At 45.9% G+C, this 19,735-nt stretch overlaps 1 protein-coding gene and 1 long non-coding RNA gene across 7 annotated transcripts in view; one reads left to right on the forward strand and one right to left on the reverse strand.

Moving 5' to 3' along the window:
- The window catches only part of LOC137571227 (uncharacterized), a 30,600-nt gene extending 26,504 nt beyond the window's left edge, over positions 1-4,096 (reverse strand). The window contains exons 1-2 of the long non-coding RNA XR_011031307.1: positions 4,026-4,096; positions 3,718-3,892 (exon numbers count right to left, since the gene is read on the reverse strand). This is a non-coding gene — a long non-coding RNA (uncharacterized lncRNA). The remainder of the gene's footprint in view (positions 1-3,717; positions 3,893-4,025) is intronic.
- Positions 1-19,735, forward strand: part of NCOA1 (nuclear receptor coactivator 1) — a 712,820-nt gene that overhangs the window by 540,924 nt on the left and 152,161 nt on the right. The window lies entirely within an intron of this gene.

Consider the following 19,735-nt stretch of genomic DNA (forward strand, 5'->3'; position numbering starts at 1 on the left):
CCAACATCTTCCACAGCCCTGCTTTACAGAGTACACTGAATAATAATATTCTTTCCATAAGAACATCAAGTAAGGGGACAAATTTGATTTGCTTCAGTGCCAGTTTGCGTCATTCTGTATATGCAGTCTATAGGCTGTTATTACATACTGGGGCGTGTCTACAGTCATGGTGGCCACAACAAGACTCAGGAGGCCTGGGCAGAGCGTCTTCATCTTCTGGACATCGGTGACATCGTGGGAAGAGACAGTGACATCATACCTGTCATAGACATCTAAGAATTGCAGTATGGAGGCGTCGTCTTTGGGCATGGCAGCTGACTGGCACTGCGTAGTTCTCAAGCTGTCCCTGCAGCTGTCATGTGACCCATGATGTCATTTATTACACCACAGGGAGCACTTGGGAAAAACACAGCACTGGCCAGCTTCGGAGCAGTAGATGAGAAGACACCTCTTTGCTTTTAGTCTATGACATAAATTTACTGTATAAAGCATCTAGATTTTCCACAGCACTTCAGAGTGTCTGCCCTGTAACTATATCTCAGTATGGCTCACAGTCTAACATCCCTTCCAGTCTAGTGCCAGTTCTGAGGGGAAAACATTTATATACCAGTATGTTTTGGGGAAATGAGAAGAAACCAGAGTCACTTGTCACTAGCTGTCCTTCAGAGGGGCTCACAATCTAATCCCTACTATAGTCATAGGTCTATGTGTGTATCGTAGTCTAGGGCTAATTTTAGGGGAAGCTAATTAATCTGTGTGTTTTTGGGATGTGAAAGGAAACGGGAATGCCTGGATGAAACCCATGCAGACACGGGGAGAACATACATACTCCGTGCATATGGTGCCCTGGTTGGGATTCGAACTCTTGCGCTGCAAGGCTTACTGCTATCCGTCATGCTACCATGCTGCCCTTTCTGGGACCTAAACCACCATACTGCTCATCTTTCGCTAAACATCCTAAACATCTCTGTAATGGGTGTGTTTATATGTCCAGCTCTGCCTATCATCCCCAAAATCCAGTTAAATGAGTAGCTGAGGTACAGACACTGTTATAGGAGGTGTTTACTGGTGGCTTTGCTGATGGAGGCTTTGTTGCCACCAGAATAATGAGTGACTTTTCTGATGGAGGCTCGGTGGCCATCAGAATAATGGGTGTATTTTCTAATGGAGGCTCGGGAGGCCATCAGAATAATGGGAGGGCTTTTCTAATGGAGGCTCGGGAGGCCATCAGAATAATGGGAGGGCTTTTCTAATGGAGGCTCGGGAGGCCATCAGAATAATGGGTGGCTTTTCTAATTGAGGTTCGGTGGCCACAATAATAATGGGTGGCTTTGCTGATGGAAGCGCGGTGGCCACCAAAATAATGGGTAGTTTTGTTGATGGAGACTCGGTGGCCACAATAATAATGGGTGGCTTTGCTGATGGAAGCGCGGTGGCCACCAGAATAATGGGTAGTTTTGTTGATGGAGACTCGGTGGCCACAATAATAATGGGTGGCTTTGCTGATGGAAGCGCGGTGGCCAGCAGAATAATGGGTAGTTTTGCTGATGGAGACTCGGTGGCCACCAAACTAATAATTGGCTTTGCTGATGGAGGCATGAAGGCCACCAGAATAATGGGTAGTTTTGCTGATGGAGACTCGGTGGCCACCAGAATAATGGGTGGCTTTGCTGATAGAGGCTTGATGGCCACCAGAATAATAAGTGGCTTTGCTGATGTAAGCTCGGTGGCCACCAGACTAATAATTGGCTTTGCTGATGGAGACTCGGTGGCCACCAGAATAATGGGTGGCTTTGCTGATGGAGGCTTGAGGCCCACCAGACTAATAATTGGCTTTGCTGGTGGAGGCATGAAGGCCACCAGAATAATGGGCGGCTTTACTGATGTAAGCCCGGTGGCCACCAGAATACTGGGCTGGCTTTGTTGATGGAGGCCTGGTGGCCACCAGAATAATGGGTGGCTTTACTGTTGGAAGCTCAGTGTACATTATCATGTATATCTTTGTAAAGGGAAATGGTTGGCTCGATTTGGGAGTCACATTGGCCAGCAATGTAAGCGAAGTAGAGACTTAGAGGACAAATATATAAAACTATCGCGGGTTCCACCTTTGCACTTTCTCCCCCTTTATTATAAACCTGAAGCCATAACGTGTATTGCCTGTTGCTGAATGCCCTCTATTCTGAACGTATGCAGCCCTCTGTGCCTCTGTGTGACGTCCTCTACCCTTGCCATGCGAAGTGACTTACACCGCGGCTGCCGAGCCGGTCAATAGAATCCATACGGCACAGTTATCAGCCAGTGAACATCCTGCTAATTCTGCCAATAGAATAGTCATATAGCTTGTGATAGTCCAATCCATCTGTCATGTTATATATAGCACAAGGACAAGGAGAGGGCTCCGCAGGAAAAGGTGGGTGGCGGTCGCAGCAAAGCAATTTCATGATTGCTTCTCCTTGGCAAAGATGTATTCAGTTATTGCTGGTGTTTAGTAGCAGGCCCTATGCATGAAAATATACATGGCAACACCGGAAGCTGAATAGGGGACAGATGCGGATACAACTGCGTAGTGGGCTCAAGAGAAGGAAAATGGTAGAACCATTGGCAAGTGTTAATTGTTGCATGTGTCCCTGACAAGTAAACTTCAACCACTTCCTGTTTGCTTTTGTTGAGTGCTTAAAGAACAGGAAGTAATGCTGGGTACACATGTTACGATTTTCCGCTCGATTTTCCCACCCAATCGTTTTTTACACTCTATTCTGCACTGGATTCTGCGCTCGATTATATTATCTTCACTTGTTTTTCTTATCTTTTTCCATTCACTTCTATGAGAACTCGAGCGCAAAATCCATCGCGAGTAATATTGGACATGAGGGAATTTATCAATCGGATGCATCTATCGTATGGAAAATCGTAAAGTGTGTACCCAGCATAAGAGCAAATCTCCCCAAAATGGACACAGACAGAAGTAAAAGATGTCAGCGATCTTAATCTTTCTTGCTCTCTGTGGCTACTAACGATACAATTTGCTGAGCGATCATTTACAAACGATTCTTTCGTATGAACGATTGGAAATGACCAAATGGGACCACTAATGGACAAAAATCTCCTAACAATCTGATCAGATTGATGAAATCGATTCGATTTTCAGATCGATTCCATCATCTTTATCCCCTCACGTCTGATTTGTTGTGATGGTGACCAGCCAGTCAGACTCTCGCCAATCAAACTGATCGCAGGCTTCCCAAGAAGTTCTGCGTCGTCCTGGCAACTCCACTCTGCTTGTGTGTAGAGAAAAGCAGTCTGAGATGTGGAGGATTGTCTTGAGGAATAATAAAGTTATTAGCGGTTGGAGGGAAGCAGGGCTGGAATGCTGAACTCGTTTGGGTTCTGAAGGGGTTTTACAGAGATTTATAATTAGTAAAGAATGTATGGGCACACAAGGAGCATCTGTTAGGCTTTCTGGGTGCAAACATGGCGCCTGGCTGTAAAAGCCGTGTGTGGTGGGCTGCGGGGGCCGCCTTGTTGTCGCACGCTGCTCTGCAGAATGGCTGTGAGGTTTTGTTTTTGTGAAGTAGGGGGTGTGGACTTGGATATGGCGGCTTGCGGTCTTCCTGCGTTACAGTATGCTGGGCAGCCAGCCAGCTCCTGGCAGTAAATTCCCTTTCTCTGCATTGGAAACGCACTGTGATTTTTCACGCTCTCTATTAAGTTACATACGTGACACCTGTGCTTCCATGTAATTTCACTCCTCCGCCAGATGATAGAATCCCACATACGACGGGGCGTGAGGGGCTCAGTACCACCAAGAGCAGCCAAGTCACAGAGAGAGTTCTGCACAGGATGCTGTTCTGCAGCTCCTGGGCTGTCTATTCTGCCAGGAATTAAAGAGGACCTGTAGTGAAAATAACATAATGAATACAATTGCTTATTTTTTACAATATTCATTTATAGATCACTTGTAAAAAGGCCGCCCGTTAAAAAACGGGCGCTAGGCCACGGCCGCTAAACCCCGGCAACGTCCATACCGATGTGTCCTGCTCACCCGTGTCCCACCACTGTCTGAAGTATGTGCACACAGGGAGATGTTGCTTGCTTGGCAGTTGGAAAAAGCTGTTATTTCCCACAATGCAATGAGGTTCTCAGACAGCAAACTGTCCAGTCTGGAAGCAAGGGACACACGGACATGATGACGCAGGGACACTTGACTATTATTATATAGGATAGAGGGCTTGTTCACGCCAGGGGCGTTTTTGCCCTTTTTTTCAAGTGCAGGCAGTTTTCAAAATTGCCCACAAAATGCTTGTGCAATGAATCTCTATGAGAAGGTTCATATCAGCACTTTGCGGTTCGCAAAGCGGTGTCTGTACCATTTTTTGGGCGTTTTTGCAAAATGCTCAAAAATCGCTTTGTGCAGCGATTGCATTCACGTTTTTAAGAATAAATACATTGTATTTATTATTTTCCGGGTCAAAGAGTTCATTTCCTGACTTGCGTCAGGGAGTGAATTACAAAACCACTCTGGAAATGCACTTAAAAAAAGACCTTTTAACAAAAACGCAGCGCGCAGTGGAGCGCTGGGAGGTGCAAAAAAAAAGCACAAAAATGCAAAACATTTGCTTTTCGGTTTAGATGTGAACAAGACCTTAGTCAGTGTTTGTCCAGTGTAAAATCTTTCCTCTCCCTGATTTACATTTTCAAATTTATCACTGTTGACAACATCTTTAGTCCTGTCAGATGATCAGCAAACTTTCAGAACCATGGTCCTGACATCACACTGTGGGAGGGGTTTCAACACAATATCAGCCATACAGAAGGTAAGGTCGGCTTCTCCACCAGGGGGGGTCCGGGTGCCACCGGAGCTGCGGCAAGGGCACAGGACGTCTGCCAGGGGCTGGAGAAAGCCCCAGGTAAGTGGATTTTTTATACTTATTGGACCTTCCCTTGAGGAAAACCCAGAGAATCCCACAAAAGGAGATGGATTAGTCTCTCAGATTTTTATTGATGACTGCAGCTGCAGTAACATACGGTAGGGGAAAAGAAATGTTCTTCTTGTACCTAAGTATTTTAATTTTTTTTTAGATAGTGATCCTTTAACCACTTAAGGACCGGGCTATGTTCTTCTGATCTGTGCTGGGTGGGCTCTTCAGCCCACAGCACAGATCATGTTTAAGGCAGGGGCGACCAGACTTCGCCCCCTTTTTTTCCCCACTAGGGGGATGTCCTGCTGGGGGGGTCTGATCGCCGCCGCTCACTTTCGCCTAGCGGGGGGGGGGGGGGGGGGGGGGAGGGGGGCTCCTCAACCCCCCCTCCACAGCAATTTTCTGCCTCCCTCTGTTTCCCTCCCTCCCCTCCTTCCCCTGGATCGCCGTCCTGTGCCCCCTCTGATAGGCTTCAGCCTGTCAGATACCGGCGATCCCCGGCCAATCAGATCGCCGATCTCCTTTACGGCGCTGCTGCGCAGCAGCGCCATGCGACGTAAACACCGGGGATTTCTTCCCCACGTGTTTACATTTAGCCTGCGAGCCGCGATCGGAGGCTCGCAGGCTGTTTACGGAGACACCCTCCGTGAACTGACATGGAGCGGCTGTTTCCATGGGAAACCACATACGACCTGCCGCCGCCCATCGTAGTTAGGCGGTCGTTATGTGGTTAAAGGACAACTGTAATGAGAAGAATATGGAGGCCGCCCTATTTGTTCCCTTTTAAACAATACCAGTTGCCTGGCAGCCCTGCTGATCTATTTGGCTGCAGTAATGTCTGAATCGCACCTGAACCAAGCATGCAGCTAATCCAGTCAGATCTGACGTCAGAAACCCCTGATCTGCTGCATGCTTGTTCAGGGGCTATGGATGAAAGTATTACAGGCAGAAGATCAGCAGGACAGCCAGGCAGCTGGTATTGCTTAAAGAGAACCAGAGATCATGGAAGCTGTTATACATACCTGGGGCTTCCTCCAGCCCCATACACGCTGATCGATCCCAAGCCGCCATCCACCGCTGCCCGCATCTAGGAGAACCGGGACCCCGCTCTGCCGCCAGTCAGAGCCAGTCTAGCGTAGCAGAGGTGCGCTCTTGCGTATCTCTGCAGCAGCTGCTGGAGAGATACGTAGAGGGCGCACTTCTGCGTAGTGCGGCTCTGATGACGTCACTGACGGGAGCCGGTTCTCCTAGATGCGGGCAGCTGTGGATGGCGGCGTGGGATCGATCAGCACGTATGGGGCTGGAGGAAGCCCCAGGTATGTATAAAAGCTTTTCCTTCCATTAGCTCTGGTTCTCTTTAAAAGGAAATAAATATGGCAGCCTCCATATCCCTCTCACTTCAGTTGTCCTTTAACTACAAGCAGCAGTGTCAGTTTGCTAACATTCCACACTAAACACAGGTTCACTTTAAAGCTATACAGTATTGTCAATGCCAGTCTCAGTATTCGGTGCCCTCCTGCGCTGGCACGCCGCCAATTAAGAGCTAGCTTTTTTTCAAACACTTTAATTACGGCTGCTTAAAAAGCCGGTGGCAGTGCGGATTCTCGCCGCGTACCGCACGCCGTTCAGGAATAAAAGAACCGCTGAATTATTCGGCTATAGATAGACCGTCTCTGCCCTATTTCATCCTACCTCTTTATTAACCTCCCACTCTGCATGATGTAACCGAACCTCGGCTATTGCCTTACCTGCCCCTCTCCGAGAGCGGCTCCCTAGGTGCACTAATTGCTAATTGGTGCACGCTGGCTCTCTGCAGGGCGCTCCCGCCCTACCTCTCTCTCTCTGTTTTCTTTTCTCGAAATGAAAAAGCTCATTAAGGTTAAACACTTCTCTCACACCGGCGCCTCGCGATCAGTAGTCATTAGTGGGTTATACACACACTGCAAGCAGAGGAGGAGAGTTTGGTTAAAGTATGGATTGTAGAAAACTTTTGAGAGGTCATCGGTAGGAGGGGAGGGGGGGCTCTCGACACCATGTTTTGTCATTCATGCAATATCAACAGAATACAACATGGCAAATCCTTCCATAAAGCCGTTATTTAAATCCTTTGCTTACGAAACAATTATACAGTGGCTTGCAAAAGTATTTGGCCCCCTTGAAGTTTTCCACATTTTGTCACATTACTGCCACAAATATGAATCAATTTTATTGGAATTCCATGTGAAAGACCAATACAAAGTGGTGTACACGTGAGAAGTGGAACAAAAATCATACATGATTCCAAACATTTTTTTTTAACAAATAAATAACTGCAAAGTGGGGTGTGCATAATTATTCAGCCCCCTGAGTCAACACTTTGTAGAACCACTTTTTGCTGCAATTACAGCTGCCGGTCTTTTAGGGTATGTCTCTACCAGCTTTGCACATCTAGAGACTGAAATCCTTGCCCATTCTTCTTTGCAAAACAGCTCCACCTCAAGTCAGATTAGATGGACAGCGTTTGTGAACAGCAGTTTTTAGATCTGGACTTTGACTGGGCCATTCTAACACATGAATATGTTTTGTTTTAAACCATTCCATTGTTGCCCTGGCTTTATGTTTAGGGTCATTGTCCTGCTGGAAGGTGAACCTCCACCCCAGTCTCAAGTCTTTTGCAGACTCCAAGAGGTTTTCTTCCAAGATTGCCCTGTATTTGGATCCACCCATCTTCCCATCAACTCTGACCAACTTCCCTGTCCCTGCTGAAGAGAAGCACCCCCAGAGCATGATGCTGCCATCACCATATTTGACAGTGGGGATGGTGTGTTCAGAGTGATGTGCAGTGTTAGTTTTCCGCCACACATAGCGTTTTGCATTTTGGCCAAAAGTTCCATTTTGGTCTCACCTGACCAGAGCACCTTCTTCCACATGGTTGCTATGTCCCCCACATGGCTTGTGGCAAACTGCAAGCGGGACTTCTTATGCTTTCTGTTAACAATGCCTTTCTTCTTGCCACTCTTCCATAAAAGCCAACTTTGTACAGTGCATGACTAATAGTTGTCTTATGGACAGAGTCTCCCACCTGAGCTGTAGATCTCTGCAGCTCGTCCAGAGTCACCATGGGCCTCTTAACTGCATTTCTGATCAGCGCTCTCCTTGTTCGGCCTGTGAGTTTAGGTGAATGGCCTTGTCTTGGTAGGTTTACAGTTGTGCCATACTCCTTCCATTTCTGAATGATCGCTTGAACAGTGCTCCGTGGGATGTTCAAGGCTTTGGAAATCTTTTTGTAGCCTAAGCCTGCTTTAAATTGCTCAATAACTTTATCCCTGACCTGCCTGGAGTGTTCTTTGGACTTTATGGTGTTACTTGCTCCCAATATTCTCTTCGTTCCACTTCTCACATGTACACCACTTTGTGTTGGTCTTTCACTTGGAATTCCAATAAAATTGATTCATGTTTGTGACAAAATGTGGAAAACTTCAAGGGGGCCGAATACTTTTGCAAGCCACTGTGTGTGTATATATATAGGTTAGCTGCACGTGTGTGTGTGTGTGTGTGTAGTATGTGTGTGTGTGTGTGTATATGTGTGTGTGTGATGTGTGTGTAGTATGTGTGTGTGTGTGTGTGTGTGTAGTGTGTGTGTGTGTGTAGTGTGTGTGTGTAGTGTGTGTGTGTGTGTGTGATGTGTGTGTAGTATGTGTGTGTGTGTGTAGTATGTGTGTGTGTGTGTGTGTGTATGTGATGTGTGTGTAGTGTGTGTATGTGTGTGTGTGTGTGTGTGTGTATGTGTGTATGTATGTGTGTGTATGTGTGTGTGATGTGTGTGTATGTATGTGTGTATGTATGTGTGTGTGTGTGTGTGTATGTATGTATGTGTGTGTGATGTGTGTGTAGTATGTGTGTGTGTGTGTGTGTGTGTGTGTGTGTGTGTGTGTGTGTGTGTGTGTGTGTATATATAGGTTGGCTGCACTTGTGTGTGTGTGTGTGGGGGGGGGGGGGGCGTGGTTGGGGATGTTCTTTTTTTTTAATTTATTTTATTTATTAATACTAATTAAGCTACTCATCATTTCCTGGCGGAGCCTTGCAGGATCAGAGCACGGCAGGTGTGTCGCCATTACACAGTTTCATCATATACTTGCAATGGATGCAGTATAGGTGATCTGAAAAAGATTGTTTTTATTCTTGCTTTTTTTTCTCTCAGATGAGTTGCACTTTAAACAGAGCAGAGCTTTCCCTTACAAGTGTCATGGCTGCCGCTATAGCGCCTTGTGTAATGCAAAGCTGCGGCCCCTCCCCCAGCAGGCGCTGTCCTCAGATGAACCGTCAGGGTGGCCTCAGGCTGCTTCATATTGTATCCATACAGCGCGGTGGAGAGGGCTGCTTCGCCTTGCATTGTGCGGATGGGCCTGCAGGAAGCACGGACAGCCTGCAGAGAAGGAATTTCAAATGACTCCTATTAAATATTGATTAGGGCCGACATGAGGAGCTTATGTGAATGAGGCGCTGGCCTGGCCCAGCGGTGGGAATGCAGCACATCATTACTTCACAGGACCGCCACATTCCAGGCAAAGCTGTAACATCCAGCCTGGAAATACGTACAGTACAAACGGCGCACCTTATCGCCCAGGGTTGTGCCGTTTCCTCGCCGCATGCTTCCGTGTCTCCCACCGAGGCGATGAGTAAAGCTGTCTGCTTGCCTTGCTAGCCTAGTCTCGCTGAAACGTGTGCACGACCTCTGAAAGTAACATATAGAACTACCGCTTCCTGCAGAATGCAAACACGACACACACTCCCATGGGCTGTTTATTAGGAACAATGCACTGATACCAAGCAGGGCCTCTCTTACAATTCAATTCAAAAAAGCTTTATTGGCAGGACCAAATACATTCAGCATTGCCAAAGCAAAACAGAGTATGGCCCCCTGCACACTGCAAATTCGATTTGCGATTCTGAGTTTCCCTGGATGCTATAAAACAAATGCAGCATGCAGTACCGATTCAAAATTACAATTCGTAGTGAGCCAAGGCCTAATGCATGGGGGAGGCATCATGGAGTAATGGCATAGCTCTCAACTATCCCTCTTTTGAAGGGACAGTCCCTCTTTAGGAACCCGGAATCTGTCCCTCTTTCTTCCTCATTTTTCCCTCTTTCAGGACTGACGTACAGATCTATGTAAATGTATGTATTTTTCTACAGTAAAATATGTTTTATTCACTCCAAACTTTATTCTCACCCTTTACATTGATATATTTCTTAATTTCAAATTATAATATGAAGTATAATGAACCAGGATAGAAAGAACCAGTGTGGTTTGAGTTATAAAACATATTTTTATGAAATCTTTAAGGTATGTGTGACTAGGGGTGTGTCAGGGGGCGTGATTAGAGGTGTGGCTTAAGTGTCCCTCTTTCTTTTCTCAAAAAGTTGGGAGGTATGTATAAAGAACTACCGCTTTCCTGCTTTTTACAGGCTGGTAACAAAACACACATTTCCGTGGGCTATTTATTAGGAACACTGCGCTGATACATAGCAGGGTATCTTAAAATTCATTTCAAATAAGCTTTATTGGCAAGACCAAATACATTTAGCATTGCCAAAGCAAGACAGAGTAATGGATGCATCATAGAGTAATGGAGCGGGGGGGGGGGGGGGGGGGGGACTAGTTATGGGATTATACCGGTGGGGTGGATATAGGGGCAGTGTAAAAAAAGGTATACAGTCCATGGGCTACTTCTCTCTACCTACTCTTCAGACCAGAATCGGTTACAAAGGGCACACGATGCGGCTGTTTCGGCGCTCCATAGCCCACAATGTAATTATCGACTATGGGGCCGCTGGGAGGGTAATTTGGGCACCTGATTTTTGCGACCATATCGTATTGGAACTCACAGCCGCTGCGGCTCTGCAGTGGCTTCCTCTCAGACTGCGCCAAAACCTCATTTATGCAGGGGGGAGATGTTGGAACTCCCTCGCACCCATTTTACTGGGCGTCACTTTTTACCCTTTAGCAGCCAATTTATTTAGAGGCTTGCAAGTGCTCCAGGTCAATTTGTTTTATTACATTTTTATTTCTTCATAACATTTCTTACTTTTATTAGTACTGATGTAATGTGTGTTTATGGCCACTTGTCACTAGGGGGCAATGTGAGACAGTAATAGAGGACTTCTGCTTTTAGTTTCTATATTGTCTGCTCAGTAGAGAGAGATCAAAGCATTCCAAGAATTTACAGCACAACAAGCTTTACCGACTGAGGTCAAAAGCAGTGAGCCAAGCTTAAAGAGGAACTCCAGTGAAAATAATGTAATAAAAAAAGTGCTTCATTTTCACAATAATTATGTATCAATGATTTAGTCAGTGTTTGCCCATTGTAAAGTCTTTCCTCTCCCTGATTTACAGTCTGACATTTATCACATGGTGACATTTTTACTGCTGGCAGGTGATCTAGCTGCTGCTTGCTTTTTTGGCAGTTGGAAACAGCTGTAAACAGCTATTTCCGACAATGCAACAAGGTTCACAGACCGGAAACTGCCAGGACCATTGTCCTCAGAGTCTCTTGTGGGAGGGGTTTCACCACAATATCAGCCATACAGAGCCCCCTGATGATCCGTTTGTGAAAAGGAATAGATTTCCCATGGGAAAGGGGGTATCAGCTACTGATTGGAATGAAGTTCAATTCTTAGTCACGGTTTCTCTTTAAGTCACAGTCACACGTTGGCTCCCATTTCGGCACCAGTTAGGGAGCTTGGGAAGAAGCAAGGGGGGTTGGTGCACAATGTTCAACTCCAAGCACCGAAACTATGCGTCACTATTGCAGTAATGCTATAGAGCGCGTGGTTAATTCGCTTGTGAGGCTGGGTGAGCACCAAAACCTTACTTGGTAGTGGCCGTGGATCTGAGTGCGCCAGAAGGTTACTTTGGGGGTTCAGGCAGGAACTTGGGCTGTGTGGCTGGGCTTCGCTGAATTGGCTGTGCCACTGAGTGCTATACTATAGCCGAGGGCCAGGGATTATTTTGGGCTTGGGGATTTGGCTGCGGTGGGTGCCGGGGATCCGGCTCTGGTGCTGAGTTTAGTATAATGTTAGGTTTTGTTAAAGGGGATCTGAGGTGAACTTTTAGTCATTGCATAATTGTGTTCCTTTCCTATTGTTTATAGGGCATTCCTCTAGCCAAATACTTTTTTGTTTTAATACTCTTATTCCCTATAAACTAAACAAGCCACGCCCACAGGTTTTCAGAGAGCCTCTGTATTTTCAGACAGTAGCAAGGGCTCATGGGAGCTCAGTCTGGGCAGGAGGAGGGGGAGGTATTACTAGCCAGAGATTTCAGAGGAGGAGGGGGGATTAGGTTTTTTTCACAGGCTGAGTGCTGGAGATGCAGATCAGTTTGCCTGTGTGTAATGTTTACAAACAACATGGCTGCTGTCATTGTATCACAGGAAGAAATAATCATATTCTATTGAAGCTGTTTGCAGCTAGATTTGCTATGTAAACTAAACTTTAGATAAGATATATAGACAAGTTACTTGTTATAGTTAGTTTTTCATCTTGGATCCGCTTTAAGGGAGGGTTAGTGTTAGTTATAGTGTTAGAAGGATTAGTGTTAGGATATTGGGTAGCGAGAGGATTCATCCAAGAACCATGATAAAAATATTCTTAAAGGGAACATGAACCGAGTAAAAATATTTCAAATACACACATGATGTACCTGTAAATGGATATGACATACTTACCTCGCCATCAGTTCCTCTCAGAAGCTCACCAATTACTTCTAACAATGGCCTCAATTCACTAAGCTTATCTCCTGTCTTTAATAACGTTTCTAGAGTTGTCACCATGGTGATAAGGCATGTAGTATTCAGGAAACATTTTACCTCAGGCAAACCTAATGCTGGGTACACACGGTTTTCTGGCCAAATTACTGTCAGATTGATTATTTCCAACATGTCCGATTTTGTTTACGATAGATTTCCATTCTTTTTAATAGGAAATCGATCGGAAAACGCTTGGAAATCGACCGGAAAGCAAATCGGACATGTTGGAAATAATTACCGTAATCTGACAGTAAATAGGCCAGAAAATCTCAGTGTGTACCCAGCATAAAGTTAACTCTTCAATTCTAAAAATAACTCCAGAATGCTAAAGTTAAAGACAGGCTGTTAATTAACTGCGTGTGAAAATAACTACAGAGGAGGTAACTTAAGGAGAACCTGAACTGAAAATGAAAAGTCAAAATAACCATACACAGGTCATACTTACCTCCTGTGTAGTCTACTCCTCAATCTCTTTCTCCTCTCCTGCTTCCCATTTGTCCACTGTCAGCCTTCTCATCAATCTCTTTCTCTTCTCCTGCGTCCTGTTTATCCACTGTGATTGATGGAATTCTCTGTCCTCCATTTTGAAAATGGCCGTTACCCCATAACAGCTTCCTCATCAGCACACTGTTAAACTGTAATATCACCCATTTGAGCCATAGGCAAACATGGACATTACCTTGCACATTAATTTAAGGAATGAAGAGATAAGATAACTCTTTCACTGTGTGGTGCCAAGTTTTCTCTTGCCTTATTATCTCCAGCATGATCTTAGTGAATTGACGCCAATGATCCCTTCCAGTTCTGATAAGATTTTCTCAGAACTTAAATACATCAGTTGCTGTCAGTTATAACTGAAAGAATAACAGGAAAAAGGAAACGAGTAGGTCCGCTTCAATGTCTCCAAAGTTTATTCAGGACTTATCCCATACAGGCGAACATGCACAATGCTAGCGTTGTATTGGCTCAGGCCGCCCAGGTCCAGCTCTGTCGCTTGCCGGGAGTGTAGCGGTATACACCTTCACCCATTTCTTTCTGAAAGAATAACAGATGTGCAAGGTAATGTCCATGTTTCCCCATGTCTCAAGTGGGCAATATTACAGTTTAACAATGTGTTGACCTGGAAGCTGTTACGGGGTCATCACCATTTTGACAATGGAGGACAGAGAAGTCCATCAATCACAGTGGACAAATAGGATGCGGTAGAGGAGAAAGAGATTAATGAGCAGACTCTGCGGGAGGTAACTATGACAAGTGTATGTTTATTGTTTATTTTGACTAAAAATTTTCATTTCAGGTTTGCTTTAATGATATTCCAATAACAACAATTCCGACGCCTAAATTAATAGGCGACTTTTTCTATGTATGCATTTTTAGAAGCACCTTTTTCAAAAAGGGATAGGCACACATTGTAGCTGGTTTACTAAAGGTGTAGGAACAAAATAACAGCTTGTACCTTACATACTGGAGAGGATAAGCCAGTATGTTATAATCAGTACTCTATTCATCACATAGGCAAACACAGAGGGGGGATTACAGGTGCCCAGAATCCCCCCTCAGACCAGGGCCAGTGCAGTGTTGGGGGAGAGTTGCAAGTTGAGACACCAGAATATCTGCAGGCATCCTGCAGCTCACAGCACTGCCCCTTTCTTTCCCTGCTACAGTTGACCTTGTATGGAGCAGCAACGTATATGTACAGAGTATGGAGCAGCAGCGTGTGTACAGAGCATGGAACAGCAGTGTGTGTTCAGAGCATAGAGCAGCAGTGTGTGTTCAGAGCATAGAGCAGCAGTGTGTGTTCAGAGCATAGAGCAGCAGTGTGTGTTCAGAGCATAGAGCAGCAGTGTGTGTTCAGAGCATAGAGCAGCAGTGTGTGTACAGAGCATGGAGCAGCAGCATGTGTACAGAGAATGGAGCAGCAGCGTGTGTACAGAGCATGGGGCAGCAGCATGTGTACAGAGAATTGAGCAGCAGTGTGTGTACAGAGCATAGAGCAGCAGCGTGTGTACAGAGCAGGGAGCAGCAGCGTGTGTACAGAGCATGGGGCAGCAGCGTGTGTACAGAGCATGGGGCAGCATTGTGTGTACAGAGCATGGAGCAGCAGTGTGTGTACAGAGCATGGAGCAGCAGTGTGTGTACAGAGCATGGAACAGCAGTGTGTGTTCAGAGCATGGAGCAGCAGTGTGTGTACAGAGCATGGAGCATCGGTGTATGTACAGAGCATGGAGCAGCAGTGTGTGTACAGAGCATGGAACAGCAGTGTGTGTTCAGAGCATGGAGCATCAGTGTGTGTACAGAGCATGGAGCATCAGTGTATGTACAGAGCATGGAGCAGCAGCGTGTTCAGAGCATGGAGCAGCAGCATGTGTACAGAGCATGGAGCAGCAGCATGTGTACAGAGCATGGAGCAGCAGCGTGTGTACAGAGCATGGTGCAGCAGTGTGTGTACAGAGCATGGAGCAGCAGCATGTGTACAGAGCATGGAGCAGCAGCATGTGTACAGAGCATGGAGCAGCAGCATGTGTACAGAGCATGGAGCAGCAGCGTGTTCAGAGCATGGAGCAGCAGCGTGTTCAGAGCATGGAGCAGCAGCGTGTGTACAGAGCATGGAGCAGCAGCGTGTACAGAGCATGGAACAGCAGTGTGTGTTCAGAGCATGGAGCATCAGTGTATGTACAGAGCATGGAGCAGCTCTGGGGAACTTAAGTCAGGTATGAGCACAGCCCTGTGCCCTGCTGTGTGAATGCTTCACTTTCCCCTTCATTACCAATATTGGCTGTCCTCATTATCTGTATCCATACTGCTCCTGATCGATCCCATTGTTGATCGGTAGCAGATTGGACATTTAAGAAATAATCGTCAGATCCTGTCAGTTGGACGGGAAATTGCATTATGTGTACCCAGCATGATGTCCTACCATATTATTATACTGTATTGTGCGTGGCTGAGGGAGACTTTTCAGTAATCTCTCCCTTTGAAAATCCTGGATTTGCCCCTGCATCAGGGCCACATTTTAAATTCACTAAATTTGTCTCTGCATGAGAGTGATCTTCCAGCATGTCATGGGGAGGGGCCACGTGGTGACATAATCATACTTTTCTCCGCTTCTCCTGCTCACTATAGGCATGTTCAAGACCACCCCTGAGGTGCTTAACAAACCTAGGGAAAAGTACAGTCTCACAACTGTGAGGAGCACTATGAACAAGCCGTACCTGCACTCCACACTGTACTTGTACTTATGCGGTACAACTCAGCTAATACTGGCTGTACAAGTCATTCTTTTTTTTTTCTTGTATTTATTCTTTATATAGTACAGATTACCAGCGCGTTTGAAAAGCAAACTCTCCGTGCCCAGTACTCTAATATAAAAATAATCAGCAGCACTTAAAATAGACATGAAGGATTTCCTAGTCATGTGACGCTTGATCCAGTTTCCTGGCCTGTCCGTGACCGACTGCGTTCCGCTGGCCGCGCTGTGCTTTTCGGAATCACTGTCACGCCGCACTGTCACAACACAGCCCCGCCTGGATGCAGCCACTTGGCACCCGCCGCCACGCCGCAGCTCGCTGTTATGTAATGCGCTGGCACGCCTCGGACCTGATCCGACGGCATTCTCGAGAGCTGCTTCAAGTGGTTTAACCATTCCCCAAGACATAAAAACACTGCCGAAGATCTCCAGCCAGACAAATAATTATTATTAAACTCTCATTACACAGAGTAAACAGTGGCGTGGCAGCCTGAGAGCTTGTAGGAACAGCTGTAGGATATGGCAGGGATCTCCAGTCCGGGAGCGCCTTCCATCGCTTTTGTGCACTGCCAAAATTCTCCAACGTTAACTCTTCATCATCGCGTCAACAGCTTTAAGCGGACCTGAACTCACAACTTCCACCTCTGCTCTAAAAGATAAGCAACGGCATAATAACCGTTAAAGAAAAACATCTCTTTGTTACAGCTGATACAACTCCTGCAATAAATATGCAGTGTCTACTTCCTGCTTTCATGGGAGCAGACATAGGGTTAACATCCTGTGTTTACTATTTAGCTGCTTTGCCGAGGCAGCCAGCTGACACAGCTGAAAGATCAAATTACGCTTGTGGCACCGTCACAGATGAGAGGGAATTAGACGGGCTAAACTCTCTAAATACATACAGGGTGCATTCTCTCTATGTTTTCCTTTTGTCTTGTGCAAGAGTTCAGGTTCACTTTAAGGCAAACCTGTGATTTTAACTGGAGAGAAAGGCCTCAATTCACTAAGATCATGCTTGAGATAATATGGCAAGAGAAAACTTACCACCACACATGGGCCTCAATTCACTAAGCTTATCTTCTGTCTTTAATAACGTTTCTATAGTTATCACCATGGTGATGAGGCATGTCGTATTCAGGAAACATTTTACCTCAGGCAAACCTAAAGTTAACTCTTCTGTCTTTAAATTAACTCTTCAATCCTTAAAATAACTCCAGAATTCTAACATTAAAGACAGGCTGTAAATTAACTGTGTGTGAAAATAACTACAGAGGAGGTAAGGTAACTCTCTTGCCTTATTATCTCCAGCATGATCTTAGTGAATTGAGGCCAAAATTGTCACATATTTACCTCGGTAACGGGAAGCGTCTGGATCCTGCAGTAGCTTCCCATGTCCTCCTTGAGACCACTGATCCAGCCCAGGGACCCTCTGGAAGTTGTTGCCCGCGGTCCCGTCTGTGAAGGAACGCAGCCATACTGTTGGGCGCAGTAGCTGAGCCCAAGTGGCTCCATGCAATCGCACTCATTCTCAGGCTGGAGAGGATACATACGCACCTCTCCACAAGCCCTGGTCATAGAGGTTTACGGGGTCCCAGTGCTGGGTTGGTGGGGGAGAGGGGGATTATCCAGAGGCTTCCCTATACTGAGGTAAGTATCCTAATGGAGCACTTTTTTCCCCTACAGGTACACTTTAAAATGAAATAAGTACGTTAGCCTCCATATCACTCGCCTCCGGCTCCCTGTGTGTTTTCACAGAGACACATGATGCGGGGAGACTGCCATCCTCTATGGCAGCCTTTCTCAATCTTACTACCCTGGAGGAAGCCTGCAAATAACATTTGGATCTTGAGGAACCCCTGCAAACAATGTTTTGATCTAGGAGGAACCCCTGAATTCATTTTTCAGGAAGCATGGTATTTAAAAGTAGGTGTGGCTGTTTATTTCACTACCCCCTATTACACTGCCACTCATTATACTGTCTCCTTATCCTAGTGCTTTTTATTAATGTGCTCATTATTATTCTTACCACAAATGTAGTGCTTCTTTTTACAGTACCTCCTATTATACATGTGCTCTATCATACTTACCCTACAATGCGGGGAAATGCCAAGGAACCCCCTGCAGAGTACTCAAGGAACCCTGGTTGAGAAAGCCTGCTCTGTGGCCTGAATTGTTTATTATCTCCGCCCCTTCCTTGGGCACTAAGCTGTTCTCACTGGCCAGCTGTCACCATCTCTAGTCATGTGATATTGCCGGCAAGAATAGTGGGCACTGGTTCAGTGACATCTGGCCAATAGGAGCAGCTCAGTGAGGCAGGAAAGGGCAGGCACAATTTATGACACATGATGAAGTCCAGGGGCGTTCCTAGGATCCTAAGAGATCTGGGGCACTTTTGGGAACTCTAGCTGGAAAATGGGTGTGGCCATGCACCAGAATGGGGGTGTGGTCATGGGTGGAGCCAAATTTACATGTGAACTTAACAGCGGTCTAAGTAGGCCTGCCCAGCAAATGAAGCACCCCTCTCCATTAATACAAAAAAAAAAGCAACATATAACATACTGTATTTACTCACATATACGCCTAATTTTTCAGCACAACAAATGTGCTGAACAGTTAACCCCTCGGCTTATATGCGAGTCAGTAGAACAGAACAGATGGTGAAGCAGGCTTTGTTACTGGCAGAGGAGTGTAAGAACCTTGTACTAGTGATCCTGCTCTTGCCCGCTGCCTCCCTGCTGTGTCCGTGCCCCCATCCCCTACAACATGTGCAGAGTGCGCTGCTCAACACTACCTGTGTCCCCTGGCTTGTGAAGCGGAGCGTGCAAGCAACGTGTCTAGTGGCATCTTTAGACACAGCTGTATCATCCTTGGGGCACACCTGGCTATGGGGAGGGGTGCTAACTTGTACAGGGAGCACATCTGGCTACTGTGGAGTGGACTTTACTGTGGAGGGGCTTATATGCGAGTCAATCACTTTTTCCTGGTTTCTAAGAGAAAAGTGGGTACCTCGGATTATATGCTTGGTCGGCTTATATGCGAGTGGTTAATAGGCAGTGTCATGTAAATATAACTGGGTAGAGTTACCTGGCTTCTCATATTTCACAAACACAGATTGATTAGGTGCAAAGTAAAATGTCCTCATCTCCTCAGATCACCTGTCTGGATTTATGGCGGTCTGTGGCCCCGCTGGCTCCCTGAATGGTAAATTCTAGCAGAGCTGAACCTCCACAAGTGATTTTGTCTTGAAAGGTGGAAGCATTAGAGTGGTAATATATTTAATATATTCCACACACATCTCTTGGGCTTTACGGGAAGTGCTTTTAAAAGATAGAATATGAGAGAGTGGCAGCTAATGAAATTTTGCATTTAAGCCCATTACTGTAAGTGCCGCAGCGTATGTGGGCGCCGCCGACACTTCTGCCTCGTTACAGCGCTACGTTTCCCCTTTATCTCTCCTCTCATCATTACCTGGAAAATGACTCTGTGCAGAACATGCATCTAACGCATATTTCAGCCTTCTGTTTAAAGAAGTACTCCACTGAGCACAGAATACAAGAGCCACATCACAGGGTGTATTCGGTCCTTTTCTTCTTCTTTTTTAAAGTATATCTGTCAGGCATAAAATCAAAAATCAATTCTTTATTTTTATCTGGTAAACAAGTAATAAGGATGTTAGCAGGCGATCCAAAAGTTAAAATCACTACTACTTTTCTTGTTGATAAATGATTATTCCCCAGTTTACCTGACTCTTATTTGGTACACACAAAATTTGGTGCGCA

Source organism: Hyperolius riggenbachi, chromosome 4, assembly GCF_040937935.1.
Source record: "Hyperolius riggenbachi isolate aHypRig1 chromosome 4, aHypRig1.pri, whole genome shotgun sequence".
NCBI lineage: Eukaryota > Metazoa > Chordata > Amphibia > Anura > Hyperoliidae > Hyperolius > Hyperolius riggenbachi.